Here is a 19,440-nt window from a genome sequence, read left to right as displayed (position 1 = left end):
AATTGTGTGGCTCGCTGTGACAAACAGCACCTGGTGCTCATAGATAAAGTAAACAACTAACCTAATCAACCATGATTTCCTAAAGATAACCTGTATGATTTAGCTCTGAACACACTGCGTTTCGCAAGATCATTATCACATTGAAATATAAAATATGATATAGTATATGTAAATTAACTCTTAAACTTAAAGTATAACTTATGGCAAAACTTTTTCTTGAGTGGGCAGGTATTAGAACCCCTGACAGGTTTTTATTGTTGTCTGTGCCCCCCGTTAGGAAGATTCATCCTCTCTATTTGTTCTGTTTACCATTATCATTGAAAACTAAAGTAAAAGAAAATTCCCAAATTTTCTTTTTTTTTTGGGGTTGTACTTAGAAATGTAAAAGAGAAGAAATCTTCCAATGAAACACTAGTTCTAGTGACCTTGGGGGGGATAGGGGGAAGAGATTCCCTTGATGTGTAGTGATTTCCTCTCACTTGATTTGGCTATGAGAAGTAAAGGTAACTAAAAAAAAAAAAAAAAAAAAAAAAACTGGTATGGGTTTTAACCCTCCCTTACCCCCTTCTAAAATGAAAAAAAAAGTTTTGCCTATAGAACTGAGGGCTGAGAGAAATAATATACTATAACAAACACCCATTGAATTATGTAACCTGTCTTTTACCCTCGTTTTATTCATCAAACAGGCAAGGAAACCTTGGTTGCAAATCAGATTAGCTGGTTGCCTTGCCATTTACAGTGAATTTAGGGTGGCACATAATAGTATGTTTCAGGATTCCATAGATGGTTTGGCTAGTAATCTTATGACCCAGCAAAACCTTTGGCATTTTGGAAAAGCTGTGTTTTTGAGTAATTAATTGATTAGTTGATTGAATGAGTCAAAGTGAGGGAGGCATTTATTGGATCTTTGTTGCTTGATGTAAGGAATCAGCATTATGGTTGCCCTCAAAGGGCCAGTTGTATCTGAAGGACTATATGAATTTATCCAGGGCTTTTTTCTCAGAGAATAGGTGCAGGAACACACACACAAACTGCATTGAATGGTGGGTGTGTGATAGTGGGAGGATCTTAAAGGGGCAACAAATACCAGGAGTGCCTTATGTGTAGAGTTCCTGGGATGCACTATGTACAGAGTGCAGTTTCAGGGGTACCAAGTGCACAGAGTGCAGAGTTTCGGGGTGCCCTGTGTACAGAGTGCAGGGTTGAGAAGTGTACTACATAAAGAGTACAGGGTTTAGGTGTGTGCTATGCACAGTGTGCAGGGTTCAATTTTTTTCACATGCTGTCCATATCTCACTTCCACCCCTTCTTGGCTATGACCTCTGCACCACTCTCCCCCATCCCCTACCTTTGCACATACCTCTCTCCACAGCCAACATCTCTTCCTCATCCCTCCCACACTGCACTTGCATCTGCATCTTCCTTCTCCCCACCATGATTGCAAGGCAGGGATCTGTGAGAGCTGGTGAGAGGAAAGCTGTCCTTGTAAACACAGAAGGCTCCTGTATTTACAAGTGACAGTGGTGAGTGGGGAGTGGCGGTAGAGTGCTGAAGGTAGCAAAATGGAGTTCCGCTACATTCTGGCTGAAAAAAGGCCCCGGGTGTGAGGACCACAATAAATGGTCTGGTGGGCCAGATTTGACCCTCGGGTCTTGTGTATGACACGTGGCGTAAGGTATTTTTTGCATCCCCTGTCAGTGGTATATTTAACAGAGCACAAGGGGGGAAATAAGAGAAGTTCATTGTTGAGGTTTACACAAACTCTTTTAGCAAACAGCCATATTCTGGTTTACCCTTTACCTACATACTTTGATAGCTGAAGCCTTGTTTTTTACCCTGAGCAAATATGGTGTTGCCACGCAGTCACATGCCTGATTCTGAATACAGAGAAGACAGGCCTACTATACTTTGTTTACTCAGCTCGCAATCTGATAGTGCTGATATCTGCAGCCTGGGATCTTATCACCCTCTGCTACTAATCTATCCAATCACTGAAGTCTTCTTTAGCTCTTTTGGGTATGGCTGCATCCTGTGCCTTTTTGGCTGATGCCTTTACTGCAGTTATGCTAGACTTTATGGTTTAAATAATCCAGTTATATGCGGACTCTGATCGTAGAGGCCACAATTATGGCCCTGCAAACTCTTTTTCAGACTCTATATCTGATTTGATTGTTGTCTTAGCAGCTTCCAACCATTGGCCACATATGTTCTGTTTGATACTGAGACCCTCCAGTCCTTTATTGATGAGCTCACCCCAAAGGTGTCACAGTCTGATATTATTTGCCAAATTTGCTGTTTGGAGGCTGAAGAGTGGGAAATTTGAGTAGAGAGTGATAAACAGTTTTGCTTTAGACTGCCGGTGAATATTGCGCTTGCATTTTTAGGGGGTCTTTCCTTGCAGTTTTTTTTTTTTTTACTCTTTTTCTGACACTTTTTAAAAAGCTTTTTTTTTTTTTTTTTTCTTTCTTCAGAATTCAGAATACTAATTAAGGGGAGTATTTAATGGGTCACAGGTGCTTCAGGTCCTACATAACTTTCTGTAGGACTCATTTCTTGCTCTTTCTTGAGCTTGCCACCTTTTTGCTTGCTGGATCTCTGTCCAAGTGGACCTTGACTAAGTGGTGAGTTAACCAGAGTTCAAAACAGATTATAACAGGAGTCTTCAGACCAGTAAGTAACATCTGAAATTTTCTATTAGTTGTATTATTGCGAATTGCATCACTGGCCATAACTGACAACCTTGAAAGGGGTCCTCTGCTCACTGAGCAGGTGGCTAGTGGGGTTAATGGGGAGGGTGGAGGGTTAAGTCAGGATTAACTGGTAGAAAAATGTGTTAATACAGTCAGAGGGAGTGGTAGGGGCTCACAGAAAAGGAAGGCCAGCCCAGGGTTTGAGCACCCTACCAGATTTGCCACGTTGGGTTAAGATGTGGGGGTGGCAAGCTCAGAGGTGGCAGCCCTAGATGTCACTGCTATCCCTAACAGCCAGGAGAGCAGCCTGTCTAGTAGGGGTGGTGAGGGGAGTGCAGGCAGGCATAGACAGTTGGTGGTAATTGGGGATTCTATAATCAGAAGGACTGATAGAAAAATTTGTCACCAGGCTCACCTCAACCGAATGGTTTGCTGTCTCCCTGGTGCCAGAGTTCGGCAAGTGGTGGACCGGGTTGATAAATTACTGGGATGGGCTCCATCAGAACAAGTTTAATAAACTAAGCTGCAAGTTGAAGGGAAGGACCTCCAAGGTGATATTCTCTGAAATATTGCCTGTGCCATGTGCAACACAGGAAAGTCAGGGGGAGATTAGAGAACTGAATGCATGGCTAAAGACCTGGTGTAAGAAGGAGGGATTTAGGTTTTTAGACCACTAGGCTCACTTTTCATTGGGGTGCAACCTATATGCTAAAGATGGTTTTCACCTAAATGGAAGGGGGTCTGTTGTGCTGGGGGAGAGGTTTATGGGAAAACTGGAGGAGTATTTAAACTAGGATTGAGGGGGGAGGGTGAATTAGATTATAATGGGGCGGACAGTTCAGAAGGGGCCAGCCACCATTGGTGGGTCGAATAGGGAAAGATGGGGGGAGAATTATGGCAGAGGATAAGATGGTTCCCATGTTACAAATAACCATTGGAAATGGTACTATTTGTACCAAAATAAAAAATATGCAAAATAAGTGTGCAAAATGTGACAATGGTAAACAAACACTTTAATTCAATGCCGGAAGTCTGCCAAGCAAAATAGGTGAGTTGGAAGCTCTGGTGCACGAGTAGAATTATGATTTAATTGGTATTGCTGAATCTTGGCTTCATTTTTCACATGACTGGGCTATTAATATTCCTGACAGGGTAAAACGGAGGGGTGGTAGTGTCTGTCTCTGTGAGAAGTGATCTCAAAGTGAGTGTGAAAGAGGACCTAGTTGATGGAGAGTGAAATGAGTCAGTATGGGTGGAAATGTACATGGATATGCGTAATACAAAGATTATCATTGAAGTTTGTTTTAGACCGCCCAGTATTAATGAGGAGGCGGAGACTCGGCTCCTTGCACAGAAAGAAAGGGCTGCAAGAGCTGGGGCAGTGATAATAATGGGGGTTTTTAACTACCCAGACATTGACTGGGGTAATGGCACCGCTGGAACAGTTAAAGGGCAAAAATGTATAAACCTATTACAAGACAATTTTATGGTACAGTTTATTTAGGCTCCGACTAGAAATGATGCACTGTTGGACCTGGTAATCTCAAACCACACAGAGCTTATGAATAATGTTCATTTAAAAAAGAACATCTGAGTAGCAATGACCATAATATGATTTCATTTAATGTTAGCCATAAGGAAGAAACGCAGACAGGAAATATAAAAACACTTAACTTAAGGAGTGCAAATTTTCCAAGGATGAGGGCTGCTCTCCAGGATTTAGACTGGGAGGGAATATTGGCATCGATGAACACAGAACAGAAATGGGAATTCTTCAAAAAGACTGTATGCAAAGTATATTTTCATGAGCAATAAGTTTAAAAGGCCAAAAATAAAACCTATGTAGCTCACTGCCAAAGTATAAAAAATGTATACATAATAAGAAAAGAGCTTTAAAAAAAATATAAAAAGAAGAAACACTATCATTGTTTTATTGTTATAAAGATAATAACAGAATATGTAAAAAGGAATTTAAGGACACAAAAATTCAAAATGAAGGAAAGATTGCAAAAGATAGTGGGACAAACCCCAAAAAATTATTCAAATATATTAATAGTAAAAAGGTCAGGTCTGAGCATGTAGGGCCATTACAAAATAATCTGGAGTGGTTGACTGGGGACAAAGAGAAGGCAAATTTATTAAATACTTTCTTCAGCTCTGTGTATAAAAAGGAGCATGGGGGATCTGTACCACTGGATTGGCATAGGGCCAATGTGGTGCCTATATTTAAAAAGGGATTGAAGTCTTTGCCAAGTAACTAAAGACCTGTTAGTTTGACTTCTATAGTCGGGAGGATACTGGAGAGTTTGATAAAAGACCACATAGATGAGTTCTTGTTGGAAAAAAAACATTTTAAGCAACAGACAGCATGGCTTTATGAAAGACAGACGTTGTCAAATAAGCCTGATTTATTTTTGATGAGGTAAGTAAAACCTTGGACAGAGGGGTGGCTGTGGATGTAGTATACTTGGATTTTGCGAAAGCGTTTGACACAGTTCCCCACACACAGCTAAGGTGTAAGGTAAAGTCTACAGGCTTGGAAAGGTCAGTTTGTAAATGGATAGAAAATTGGCTAAAACATAGAATTCAGAGAGTAGTGGTTAATGCTTCTTACTCTGAATGGTCTAAGGTTATCAGTGGGGTACCCCGAGGTTCAGTGTTGGGACCCTTACTTTTTAATATCTTTCTAAATTATACAGGTCTGGGAATAAAAGTACCATTTCAGTCTTTGCAGATGACACCAAGCTTTGCAGTGAAATAACTTCCCTATAGGATGTCTCCAACTTACAAGCTGACCTGAATGCACTGTTTCATTGGGCAACTATGTGGCAAATGAGGTTTAATGTTGATAAATGTAAAGTTATGCACTTGGGGGCTAAGAATATGCATGCATCATACATACTAGGGGGGGGGGGGTAGAACTGGGGAAATCCATAGCGGAGAAGGATCTGGGTGTTCTGGTAGATCATAAGCTTAATAATAGCATGCAAGCAAAGTCCTTTCTTGTATTAACAGAGGCATGGACTCCAGAGAGAGTGATATAATTGTGCCCCTATACAAATCATTTGTAAGACCTCATCTGGAATATGCAGTTCAGTTTTGGGCACCAGTTCTCAAAAACGATATCAGGGAACTGAAGAAAGTGCAGAGAAGGACAACCAAACTGATAAGAGGCATGGAGGAGCTCAGCTATGAGGAAATATTATAGGAACTGAATTTAGTCTCTCTTGAGAAGAGGAAATTAGGGGGGTTATGATCAACATGTAAAAATACATAAGGGGTCCATATAGTGAACTTGGTGTTGAGTTATTCACTTTAAGGTCAACACAGAGGACAAGGGGGCACTCTTTACGTCTAGAGGAAAAGGGATTTTGTCTCCAAATACAGAAACGTTTCTTCAGCGTAAGAGCTATTAAAATGTGAAATAGACTCCCTCCAGAGGTGGTTCTGGCCAGCTCACTAGATTGCTTTAAAAAAGGCCTGGATCCTTTCCTAGGTGTACATAATATAGCCAATGTTGTTTCCAGTCTTGGGTCCTTTAAAGTGATAGTAAGGTTAGTAAATAAATAATCAGCTAATAGGCAGACTTTTTATAACAGAAGAAACCCTAGAGGTCTCTTCGTTCATAAATGTCCCCCCTGCCTGTCAGCGGGTAATGTGATCTGAGCTGCACATGCAATGCATACTAGTACATTATGGCTTAAACCTGCAGGGGGACCAGTTCTTTTATTTTACTCTTTACTACCGCTTTAGAGCTCCTAAGGCCATAAGACTTTCCTTTTGCACCTCCCCTTTCATCTCTTTCTCTATGGAGAATAAAAGCTTTATGATAAGCTGTTTGCTCCTCTCAAGCTGTTTTACCTAATAAGGGAGACTTTTTTGGAAAAACAATCTGTTCTTACTATGAATCCGGTGGTGTCTCATCTGAACAAGGTGTCCATTATTCCAGTAAAAGATGGTCCTGTGTTTAAGGACCTAGCCAATAAGTGGTTGAAAGTTCTTTATAGAGCTCTGTTTACTTTGGCGGTTCCTGCTCTTCACCTGATTCCTGACATCACAATCCTTCAAAAGAGATCAACTGATGTTATTGGTCCTTATTTTTAAAGGAGTGAAGCAGTTGGCCATAGCTTTAAATTTTATACAAAAAGCTGAAGAGTGCCTCTAAGTGTATTACTTTATTAAGCATTGAAACCGCAATAACAATTGGCAACTTGCGAGATGAGAGTAGACAAAAGGCTCATCAAATGGAATAAGTGGATCTCCTGCAGGTGAAGAGTACAGCCACGCTGATCCAAATATACAGAGCCTGCGGTCAGGACAGGAATATATGCCGGCAGCCTCCTAGTCATTCTGGGTTCTGTGTTGAGCCGCAAGATGGAACGCAGCACGGGAGGAGCGTGTGAAGTCATCAGGGATCCAGGACACGATGCGTTTCTGAGCACACGCGAAGCTCGTACTGAGCATGCGCGCTCCTTTATCAAGTGTACCATAGGGAGGTGACAGCCGCATATAAATACTGAATAGTTATTAGTCAATGAGTGGGGGAAAACAAAGCCGCAGATGGTATACAGGCAGCTTTAAATTTTAGTTATGACTCAAGCCTTGTGTTTCATGTTAGTACAAATGTGTAGGACACTTTTTAAATGATGTTTTGAACTGTGGAACCTTTGTGCAGGAACACTTGATCTGTATGGCTTTCAAGGGACAATGGTGTCCATTTATGAAACCGAGATGAGCTGCGATCCTGATGATCGGATTTATGATATAGAGATGATCGGGGGGAGAACATGTTTTCCGCTGATCATCTCCGCACACAGAGAATCTGTCATTGACTGACACAGAAACCGACAGTTTATGAAGCTGTGATCTCTGCACTTCACAGGCGATCTGTGCTCAGAGGTGGAGAATCGGGAAGAGAAGACAAAATCCCAGGAGAACTGAGGGGGAAGAAGGAAGATTGACTTCCTTCTTTTTCGATCAGACCCCCTAAAGACAGTAAACATGTCCCCCTGCCATATATATATGTGTGTGTATATATATACACACACACACACATACACACACACTGCTCAAAAAAAATGAAGGGAAAATACATCAGATCTCAATGGGAAGAAATATAATGCTGAATATATATCTGGTATGGACTGGGTGATGTTTTAGGCCCCAAAGGACGCCACATCGTTTGATGAAAACAAAAATGATCAACCAAAGATGGCTAAATTGAAAGACACCAAAAAAATTGAAGAGAAATAATGATGCAGCAGGCTTGTCCATTTTGCTGAAATTTCATTGCAACAACTCAAAATGGTACTCAGTATTTTGTATGGCCCCATGTGCTTTTATGCATGCCTGACAACGTCAGGCCATGCTCCTAATGAGACAATGGATGGATTCCTGGGGTATTTCCTCCCATATCTGGACCAGGGCATCACTGAGCTCCTGAACAGACTGAGGTGCAACCTGGCAGCTTTGAATGGACCAAAACCTAATGTCCCAGAGGTGTTCTATCTGATTTAGGTTAGGTGAGTGTGGGGGCCATTCAGTGGTATCAATTTCTTCATCCTCCAGGAACTGTGTGCATACTCTCGACACCTGAGGCTAGGCATTGTCTTTCACCAGGTGGAACCGAGGACCTATTGTACCAGTGTAGGGTCTGACAATGGGTCCAAGGATTTCATCCCAGTACCTAATAGCAGTCAGGGTGCCATTGGCTAGCCTGTAAAGGTCTGTGCGTCCCTCCATGGATATGCCTCCCCAGATCATCACTGACCTACCACCAAACTGGTCATGCTGAACGATGTTACAGGCAGCATAACATTCTCCATGGCTTCTCCAGACCCTTTAACGTCTCTCTCATGTGCTCAGGGTGAACCTGCTCTCATCTGGGAAAAGCACAGGGCGCCAGTGGCGGCCCTGACAATTCTGGTGTTCAATGGAAAATGCCAGTTGAGATCTATGGTGCCAGACATTGAGCACAGGGCCCACTAGAGGATGTCCGCCCTCAGCCAATCCTCATGAAGTCTTTTTCTGATTCTTTGGTCAGAGACATTCACACCAGTGGCCTGCTTGAGGTCATTTTGAAGGGCTCTGGCAGTGCTCATCCTCTTTCTACTTGCACAAAGGAGCAGAAACCAGTCTGGGTTAAGTACCTTCTTTGGCCTTGTCCAGCTCTCCTAGGGAAACTGCCTGTCTCCTGGAATCTCCTCTATGCTCTTGAGACTGTGCTAGGAGACACAGCAAACCCTTTGGCAATGGCACGTATTGATGTGCCATCCTGGAGGAGCTGGACTGCCTATGCAACCTTTATAGGGTCCAGGTAACGCCTCATGCTACCAGTAACAACACTGACCCCAGCCAAATGCAAAACTAGTAAAAAAAAAAGTCAGAAAAGATGAGTAGGTAAAAGAAATGTCAGTGGTCCCCACCTGTAAAACCATTCCTGTTTTGGAGGTTGCCTCATTGTTGCCCATCTAGTGCACCTGTTGTTAATTTCATAAACCCCAAAGCAGCTAAAACTGATTAACAACCCCCTCTGCTACTTAACTGACCAGATCAATAGCTCAGTTGACTTGATGCTATACTCTGATAAAAAAAAAAAAAGTGTTCCTTTAATTTTTTTGACCAGTGTATTTGCAATGTGTGTGTGTATATGTATGTGTGTGTGTATATATATATATATATATATATATATATATATATATATATACTGTATATGTTGTGTAGGGGTACTAATTATTATTCCCCTGAGAATGCCCATGTACCACTGCCTAATAAACGGGCACCAGATTGTTTCAGTGATTTTCTCTTACTGTAATCTCGCTGTCTCACAAGATAAAGGTAGCCCACCCACTTTTACATGGATCTAGGCCAATTTCAGAGGAAAAACTTCTCCTTTGTTCGCCACTTCATAAACAGGGTGCAAGAGGAGATAACTTTCCTCTGAGAACTGGCAAGAAGTGAACTGAGAAAAAAATTCTCAGTTTCATAAACGTACACCAATGTCCTTTTAGATGGACTCTTGATACTTTTATCGAGGATACTATTTGTGGCAAGAGCACCCATGACCCTCAGCCAGCAGGAGAAGCTTAGCAAACGGATTGGTAGGCTTTCTCCCTCTCTGAATATATAGTGTTCTGGGTAGCCAATTGCAGTCTATCCTGAAGTTGAGAAAGATATCACGATCAGTATCCTACAGCAGTAAAATCTTGGAGGAAGATGAAAACTATCCCGGTTTTGCTAAAAAAAAAAAAAAAAATTCACATTCTGCTATAGGACATTCCCAAAAAAATAAAATTTAAAAATCAAAATTTTTTAACATTTTAGGCCAAATCGTTTTCTGCTACATATTTGTAGTAAAAAAGTCGCAATAAGCATATTTTGAATGGTTTGCACAAACATTATTGCTAACTACGGGAAAAAAATTTGTCATTTTTATCGTTTTTTTTTTTTTTTTACTAGTAATGGTGGCGATCTGCGATTTTTTGTGGGACTGCGACATTGCGGCGGACAGATCGGACCCCTAACTGACATTTTTGACACTTTTGGGGGGGCCAGTGACATTACTGCAGTAATCAGTGCTAAAAATATGCACTGTTACTGTAATAATGCCATTGGCCGGGAAAGAGTTAACCCTGTGGGTGATCAAGGGGTTAAATGTGAGCCTAGGGGGTTGGGCTTCTGAAATGACCATAGAGACATGTGATCCTATATAGCATGATCACATGAGCTCTGTGATCAACCCAGGGAGAAGGACGGTCGGCTGTGTTTACAACAGCCGATCGTCCTCCTCTCTCAGCGGGGAAGAATCGCGGGTGTCAGGCGGCAATGGGAGCCGCCTGCCCACTGCATCGGCTTCCCCGAGCTCGTCCCCTAGACTACCGAGAGCAAGCGCCATACATGTATGGAGATTTGCCTGGGAGAGGCTGCCTGCCGCAGTACATCTGCAGCGGCCGGTCGTAAACAGGTTAAAATAACTTTTAGCCAGTATGTTTTCTGGGAAGTTGAGATGAATTCTTAAATATAATCTATTGCAGCCCAACAAACACTATCGATGAGTGCTATTCATTGATGCAGCCAACTCATAAAACTTGTATGAGATCCAGCTAGGGAACGTTAGCTACCAGTATTTCTCACCTGTTTCTGCCTTGGAGACCAGAAATGGTGACTTTGAAGAGCAAGTTATCCAGGGAATGGTAAGTTATTTTGTGACCCAGTGAGTTTTTCTACATTCTGACCACTGCAGCATGAGCGAAGAGTGAAAATATTTTTCAACACAAATAAGAAATTTTATTGTACTATGGTGTCCTTTTATGAAACGGAGATGAGCAGTGATCCTGCTGATCACAGCTCATTTCCGATCATTCTCAGTTTATGAAACCGAAATGATCAGCGGAGAACATGTTCTTCGCTGATCATCCCTTCACACGGGAATCTGTCATTGCCTGACACAGAAACAGCCAGGCTATGAAGCTGCGATCTCCGCACTTCACTGGCGATCTGTGCCAGAATTCACACTCCCGGATTCACCAGCCTGGAGCTTGTGAAGCGGGGAGTGAAGACAGAATCGGGGGAGAACTGAAGGGGAAAAAACGAAGATTATCGACTTCCTTTTTCCTCGTTCAGACCCCCCAACACAGTAATCATGTCCCCCTGCCATATTTATGTATATACTGTACATGTGTGTATATATATACACACATACATGTAGATATATATTTAATGTGTATATATATATATATATATATAAAATGTATGCGTGTGTGTATTCAGTGTATATATATATATATATATTTATGGAAGGGGACTATTATTTATTAACATTAGTGGGGATCGTGTACTCAGCAGTGATAATTTATCACTGCTTGTTAAAGAGCGCCTTTGATTTTCATACTACGGTAATCTCGCTTTGTCTCATGAGATTACAGGCGCTCCCATTCACTTCTACACAGATCTCTGAGAAAACACTTCTCCTCTGATCACCCTGGGAGAACTGAAGTTCTCCGCTTCATAAAAAGGGTGCCAGTGGAGATAATTTTCCCCGGAGAACTGCAGAGAAGTGAATAGAGAAAAAAATTCACCCTTTCATAAACGTACACCTATATGTCCTTGTGATTTTGTACCACATGTCTGCTTTATACCACATGTCTGCTTTATACCTGACTCCAGAGAGTTATTTTTCTTTTCTAACACAAAAGAAGCCTGTGCTCTAGTTATTTTTAAGAAACCACCTTACTGAGGAAGCGATGGGGAAAGAAAGAAAAAGAACACATTAGCATATTGGGGACCCACATGGCCCCATTATTACTTTAAAATGGTTCCAAAATAATTTTTTATCATTTATGTCTCTGCTGCAGTAAAGTGTGCAGGTGGGCCTCCTTAAAGTGACTGTAAACCTCAGACATGAAATCTGAACAAAGCACACATTTCTATACTGTTTGTTTGCCTCTCTCTGAAGCACTAAGTGCCATTTCTCTCTGCTGTCTAGTGCCTCTGTTACCTGCATGAGTCACTTCTGAAAAGTTTTACTGACACCAAGAGCCTAAAAGGTGACACGAGATGGAGCTTCAGTTGCTTGACAGCCTTAACTGTGCTATATGAAGGGGGGGGGTGTCCCTTTTGTCCAATCAGTTCTCAGAGCTGTTGCAGTGTTTAAAGCGGAGTCCCAGCCTCAATTTTTTTTTTTCTATAAAAATACCCCCCGGGACAGTCAGGCTAGTGCATTTCAGCAATGATAGCCTCTGAACTGTCCCCAGGTTCACTTACCTTTTAGAAGAAATACTTACCTTGTAAATGTCTTGTCCGGCGCTGCCATCTCAGGTGTGGGCAGCTGAAGCCAGAGCGTCCTCTTCGGTGACGTCGGAGTCCCAGAATGCCCTGCACCGGCCCTGCTCGTCACTTCGGGTGCAGGCGCGTCATCCCTGCACAGCTTCTGGGCATGCCTCAGCTTCCAGTGGCATTGGCCAGGTATGGTTAATACATATTTACATTGGTCAAAGCTGAAACAATGTATCTATGTATATAATATCCATACCTGAAATTTCTTTTTAAACATACAGTACAGAATTATGGGGGAAATCAGTGGGTTATGTGGCCACCACCAGGAAATTGGACATTGGCAAACAAAAATGTTAGGACAGCCCAGCATAACCCTCCCTATTCCCAGCCTATCTGTCTCTAGGATATGGATGTTTTTCCTCTCTAAGGAAAGCAAACTCCCCTATTATCTTTACTCTATAGTTTATCAAGACATTTTTCTTCAGATAACTGCAGAGCTTAAGTGCTCATTTTCCAGTTTTCTGGAACTGTCTGAGATTGCAACATCCACAGGGACCCTCCATTCACACTCACTTAGATACTTTGAACTATGCATCCAGTTGTACAGTGTGCTCTACAGGTCCAGGTTTATGCTGCATCTTCAGGTGGGAGCTAGCTTGAGGACCCCCTAGGGGAGTTTGCCAGAGGCACCAAGTTTTCTGGTAAGGGGTGCTTTCCTTGGGGATATTCAAAACACTTCATCAATGAGTACAGGGTTGATACCTTGTTTGCTTTACTGCAGTTGCTACGAGTTGGGGTTGCTGCAACACCTATTTGAGACTGTGTAACATGCTCTTGAGGGAGGACTGTGTTAAGTTTCTATCAGTGCAATTCTCCTTTACTTTGGTGTAGTTACAGTGCCTTGCGAAAGTATTCGGCCCCCTTGAACTTTTCGACCTTTTGCCACATTTTAGGCTTCAAACATAAAGATATAAAACTGTAATTTTTTTGTGAAGAATCAACAACAAGTGGGACACAATCATGAAGTGGAACGAAATTTATTGGATATTTCAAACTTTTTTAACAAATAAAAAACTGAAAAATTGGGCGTGCAAAATTATTCAGCCCCCTTAAGTTAATACTTTGTAGCGCCACCTTTTGCTGTGATTACAGCTGTAAGTCGCTTGGGGTATGTCTCTATCGGTTTTGCACATTGAGAGACTGAAATTTTTGCCCATTCCTCCTTGCAAAACAGCTCGAGCTCAGTGAGGTTGTATGGAGAGCGTTTGTGAACAGCAGTTTTCAGTTCTTTCCACAGGTTCTCGATTGGATTCAGGTCTGGACTTTGACTTGGCCATTCTAACACCTGGATATGTATATTTGTGAACCATTACATTGTAGATTTTGCTTTATGTTTTGGATCATTGTCTTGTTGGAAGACAAATCTCCGTCCCAGTCTCAGGTCTTTTGCAGACTCCATCATGTTTTCTTCCAGAATGGTCCTGTATTTGGCTCCATCCATCTTCCCATCAATTTTGATGCTGCCACCACCATGTTTGACAGTGGGGATGGTGTGTTCAGGGTGATGAGCTGTGTTGCTTTTACGCCAAACATAAAGTTTTGTATTGTTGCCAAAAAGTTTGATTTTGGTTTCATCTGACCAGAGCACCTTCTTCCACATGTTTGGTGTGTCTCCCAGATGGCTTGTGGCAAACTTTAACCACTTGCCGACCGCCGCAAGTACATATACTGCGGTGGTCAGCCCCTCACAGACAAAGTGACGTATGGGTACGTCACTAGCCTGTGAGGCTCTGGGGAGCGAGTGCGCGCCGCCGGAGGCGCGCTCCCACTCGGACATGGACCCCCCCGCGCGTGTGCCTGACGGACCCGATGTCCGCTGGGCATTTGCGATCGTCCGTTAGAGCGGGAGAAAGGCAGGCGGCTGATGTAAACAAGCCGCCTGTCATTCTCCCCTGTGTAAGAACAGTGATCATACGGTTCTACTATGTAGGACCGTTGATCACTGTTCCTACACTTCAAGCCACAGCCAATCACAGTTAGAATCACGCCCCTAGGGACACACACAACCCCTCCCTCTCAAAAAAAGTTAACCCCTTCACTGCCAGTGTCATTTTACAGTAACAGTGCATATGTATAGCACTGATTACTGTAGTAATGTCACTGGTAACCCCAAAAATGTCAGTCAAGGGTCCGATCTGTCCGCCGCAATGTCGCAGTCCTGCAAAAAAATCGCAGATCATCGCCATTACGCATAAAAAAAAAAACAACAAAAATGACAAAAATCTTTCCCTTAGGTTGTAAACGCAATAACTTTTGCGCAAACCAATCAAAATACGCTTTTTGCGATTTTTTTTTTTAACCAAAAATTTGTAGCCTAAAACAAATTGGCCTAAAATGTTAAAACATTTAGATTTTTAAATTTTTTGGGGGGGGGAATTTCATATTAAAAAATGTGAAAAATATTGTTATTTTTGCAAAATTGACGTTCGTTTTTTGTTTATAGCGCATGATCAAAAAATCGCACAGGTGGTCAAATACCACCAAAAGAAAGCTCTGTTTGTGGGAAAAAAAGGATGTCAAATTTGTTTAGGTACAGCGTCGCACGACCGCGCAATTGTCCGTTAAAGTCACGCAGTGCCGAATCGCAAAATAGGCCCTGGTCAGGAAGGGGGTAAAATCTTCCGCGGCTTAAGTGGTTAAACGACACTTTTTATGGATATCTTTAAGAAATGGCTTTCTTCTTTCCACTCTTCCATAAAGGCCAGATTTGTGCAGTATACGACGGATTGTTGTCCTATGGACAGAGTCTCCCACCTCAGCTGTAGATCTCTGCAGTTCATCCAGAGTGATAATGGGCCTCTTGGCTGCTCTCTGATCAGTCTTCTCCTTGTATGAGCTGAAAGTTTAGAGGGACGGCCAGGTCTTTGTAGATTTGCAGTGGTCTGATACTCCCATTTCAATATTATCGCTTGCACAGTGCTCCTTGGGATGTTTAAAGCTTGGGAAATCTTTTTGTATCCAAATCCGGCTTTAAACTTCTCCACAACAGTATCTCGGACCTGCCTGGTGTGTTCCTTGTTCTTCATGATGCTCTCTGCGCTTTAAACGGACCTCTGAGACTATCACAGTGCAGGTGCATTTATACGGAGACTTGATTACACACAGGTGGATTCTTTTTATCATCATTAGTCATTTAGGTCAACATTGGATCATTCAGAGATCCTCACTGAACTTCTGGAGATAGTTTGCTGCACTGAAAGTAAAGGGGCTGAATAATTTTGCACCCCCAATTTTTCAGTTTTTTATTTGTTAAAAAAGTTTGAAATATCCAATAAATTTTGTTCCACATCATGATTGTGTCCCACTTATTGATTCTTCACAAAAATATACAGTTTTATATCTTTATGTTTGAAGCCTGAAATGTGGCTAAAGGTCGCAAAGTTCAAGGGGGCCGAATACTTTCGCAAGGCACTGTACATTACTGGCGGGTGGTAACTTGGTCCTGAATGGGGACCACAACACTTCCTGTGTTCCTTCAGACCTCTTCCTATGTAGAAACAGTAAGGGTCGGCAACTTGCTGTTGTCCTCCTGGTGACAGTCCTGAAACAGTGGACACAACCTGGGATTGCTCCTCTTGCTCTACTGTGTTTGCATAAGTCTTTCCCTTGGTGGTATTCTAACTGTGAGGGTAGCATGGCAAACCTAAAATATGGGGATGGTTGTCCCAAGAACTATTCTGGCCTATGCCCTACAAATTGTAGGGTATCAGTGGGCATTCCTCCTTTCAGACCTGATACTGGGGGCTTGGTTCCCTGTTAAAGTCCTCACCATATTCAAAGCCCTTCCCTGGAAGTTTCCTGAAGTAACTACCTCTAAGATCACTAGTCTGCTTACTCTCAAGTGTTCCGAACCTGGGAAAACCTTCACAGGTCTTTCTCATTAAGGCCCCGTTCACACTGGGGCGACGCTACTTTGCCGGGCGACCTCATAGGTCGCGGCGTGCTGCTCGCCCCGCGACCTTGGAGCGGCCGGCACGGACTTCATTACATTGAAGTCTATGCAGGTCGCTCCGGGTCGCCCCAAAGAAGCTCCGGACCCTTTTTCTGAGTCAGAGCGACCTGTGTCGCTCCTATTAGAACGGGTCCGCAGCTTCTCTATGGAAGGCGACCTACTGCGACCTGTCAGGCGACCAGGTCGCCTGACAGGTCGCCCCAGTGTGAACGGGGGCTAATACTATTACTATACTATATTTATACTTATTACAATTAGGTTAATAGGGTCTGTTGGGATGTTGTTTTTTCATCTTGCACAACCCACAGTTACATTGCTTTTGGATGTCCCTATATCTCTGACTCTCCCTGTGTCTTTTACTGTGTGATTAACAAAAAAATTGATTTTTGACTTACCACATGCCCCAGTCCCTTTTTTTTATTGCTTGCTACAAACTGAGGCAGGCTGGGAGTGTAAAAGGATATGCCAGACTGTCTTAACAGCTTTGTTAGTCAGTGTCCAATCTCTGTCCTTGTGTCCTTTACTGTACTCTAAGAAGGGAAAGTGAAAAATCGAATTATATGCACTTTGCTGCGTAGCAAAGAATAATATGATATAACTTATCTTCAAATATAACAGATGATATGTGCAGTGATTTATAAATGTAATACAACAGTTGTTTAGACATACGTGCAATGATTTGCAGATCGATCATTGTGGCCAGCAGCAAAGTGAGCTGAAAGCCATGCGAAGAATAGTGGTCAAAAAACTTAATTAAATTTAAATGAAATCAAATTATTGCAATATTTTCAGTGTAGCCTATAAAATAGAATTCGGCCCTATAACACTAGTACTGGTTCATGTTATTTTTTCCACTCCTTGTAGCATAATGTGGTAGTGCTGGCACTCTTTTTGTTTGAAAACATGCTAAAAGCCTGACGTCCACATTAATAGATTACTTTGCCAGTCAATCTTGCTGAAACTGTCACTTTAACATATTTTTAATACCACAGAAGAGAAAGCTGCAATAAAAAATGTTAAATGACCAGGAATACAGAGACCAAACCAGATTCTGATTCCTACTTGTTAATACCTGCAATGTTATAGTGTTTACTTTCTAAGCGATCTTGAAAAAGTAAAACCTAAAATAAGTGTACTACAATAGGTTTGTGTATTCTAAGCTTGTATAGTAGATATAGTGCTTTATATTAGGCTGGGTTCACACTAGCTGCGTCCGCGGCTCACAGCAGGGGATCCGACTCTGTTCTCCGTTTCCAGTGTGAATTAGGTCCAAATTTGTGGCTGAATTCACACCTGAAACTGACCAGAAGACGCACAGGACCCTTTTCCAGTGCGGACCGTGGCCGACCCTGAGCTGTGTGAACCGTAACCATTGAGAGCTGTTTACACTCTTCTGTCATGCAAATTGGATGCGGGGAAACCCTATGAAAGTCTAGGGGGTCTATTTACAAACATTTTCACATACCATTCACCTGAGATTCACACATTTTTCCAATTGCATACAGTTAGAAGAATGAGTAACTCTTGAATAGAAATGTTTAAAAATGCCTTTAAAACGTGTCTAAACCCAAGAGCACAAATGTAATATATGGCAGCTTAAAGTGTTACTAAACCCAGGACCCTGCATTCACCATATCTGGTCCCCCACAGTACACAGGAAATGCAATTATTTTAGTAAATTTAAACTACTAAATACCTTTTCCCATCAGCAGTACATAGCAGTCTTGTGACTTCTATCAGTGTCTGGTTAATCCTTGTAGGAGGAGTTTTCATTCTCCTCTGACTGTCCTATAAGGCTTCATGACTTCTGACCCTCTGTCTGGACAGTGATAATTGGCCCTGTGCTGATCACATAAACTCTCCTAACTAAAAAAAAAAAAAAAAGCAATACACACCAAAATGAGCATGTGCAGAGTGCCTCCAAGGCTCTGCTCTATCAGCAGATGGATTGGGAAAAGTAAAAGAAGGGGAGGATCAGGGAAGACAGGATCAAACAGCCCTTCTACATAATGCAGAAGATTTACCCCTTACGTTCCACAGTGAGTATAAAAGGCATGCTTTACTGCATATACAAACTGATTTTACTGTTGTGGGTTTAGTAACACTTTAACAATCGGTTAATCAGGTAGGTGGCTACATTAGTTTTCTATTTTCAGGATTTGTTTCCTTTTTTTTTCACTTGGTAATCCTGCAAGCTGCAGGCCTCCTGTCCCAGAATACAACTCACTCACTGTTGTTTATTTATGCAGGATCGCAGAACAACTCTCCCCTTTCACTTCTCCATCACACATCAGCAGAGGTGTTTTGTAGTCCACAGAGAATGCTAGGAACAGCGTTGACAGGATCATCAATTTTTTTTTTTTTGCACTTAACGAACAGATAAAAAAAAAATGTTCAATGATACATTTAACTGGTCTAAAGGGATCAAATAAGAGAAGATCATTGTAAGCGTTTACATGAACTTTAAAGTCTTGTCTACACCAGTCTTCAGGTGTGTTTTTTTAGGGACTTACCACTACAATTCATGCATTCAGTGTGCAAGTTTATATGTATGTGTAATGCCTTTACAATGTGTTTATGGTGCATTTTTTTGTTAATAAATTTAGGTTTTTAGTTAATAATTTTAGTAATTTTACTGAGTTGAATTTACATACATTTGTGGTGCATTCACGTGCGTTTACATGTGAAAAAAAATGCAGCATGTTTTACTTTTTGAACACACAATAAAGCACCACAGTGGTGTAAACAAGGCTCTTTGAAAAACATTATTTTTTTCTGCATATGCGCACTGGAATGCATTACAAATACATTAAATTTCCTATAACCCAACATGCGGAAATGCACACTGAGTGCAAGAATTGTGGTGTGAAAAAATACTCAATTACGAAAACAATTCAAATTATTCCTTCAGCTTCTTAATGCCGCTAAACAAACCATAGCCAAAGCTTGGAAGACTACAACTTT

The 19,440-nt window shown here is 41.8% G+C and overlaps 1 protein-coding gene across 2 annotated transcripts in view; it reads left to right on the top strand.

Annotated features, from left to right (window-relative positions):
- Window positions 1–19,440, top strand: part of ZNF236 (zinc finger protein 236) — a 358,788-nt gene that overhangs the window by 287,428 nt on the left and 51,920 nt on the right. The window lies entirely within an intron of this gene.

Source organism: Pelophylax lessonae (assembly GCF_965119305.1).
Source record: "Pelophylax lessonae genome assembly, chromosome: 5".
Taxonomy (NCBI): Eukaryota; Metazoa; Chordata; class Amphibia; order Anura; family Ranidae; genus Pelophylax; species Pelophylax lessonae.
The sequence above is the reverse complement of the archived record's forward strand: the minus strand, read 5'-3'. Positions and strand labels throughout refer to the sequence as shown.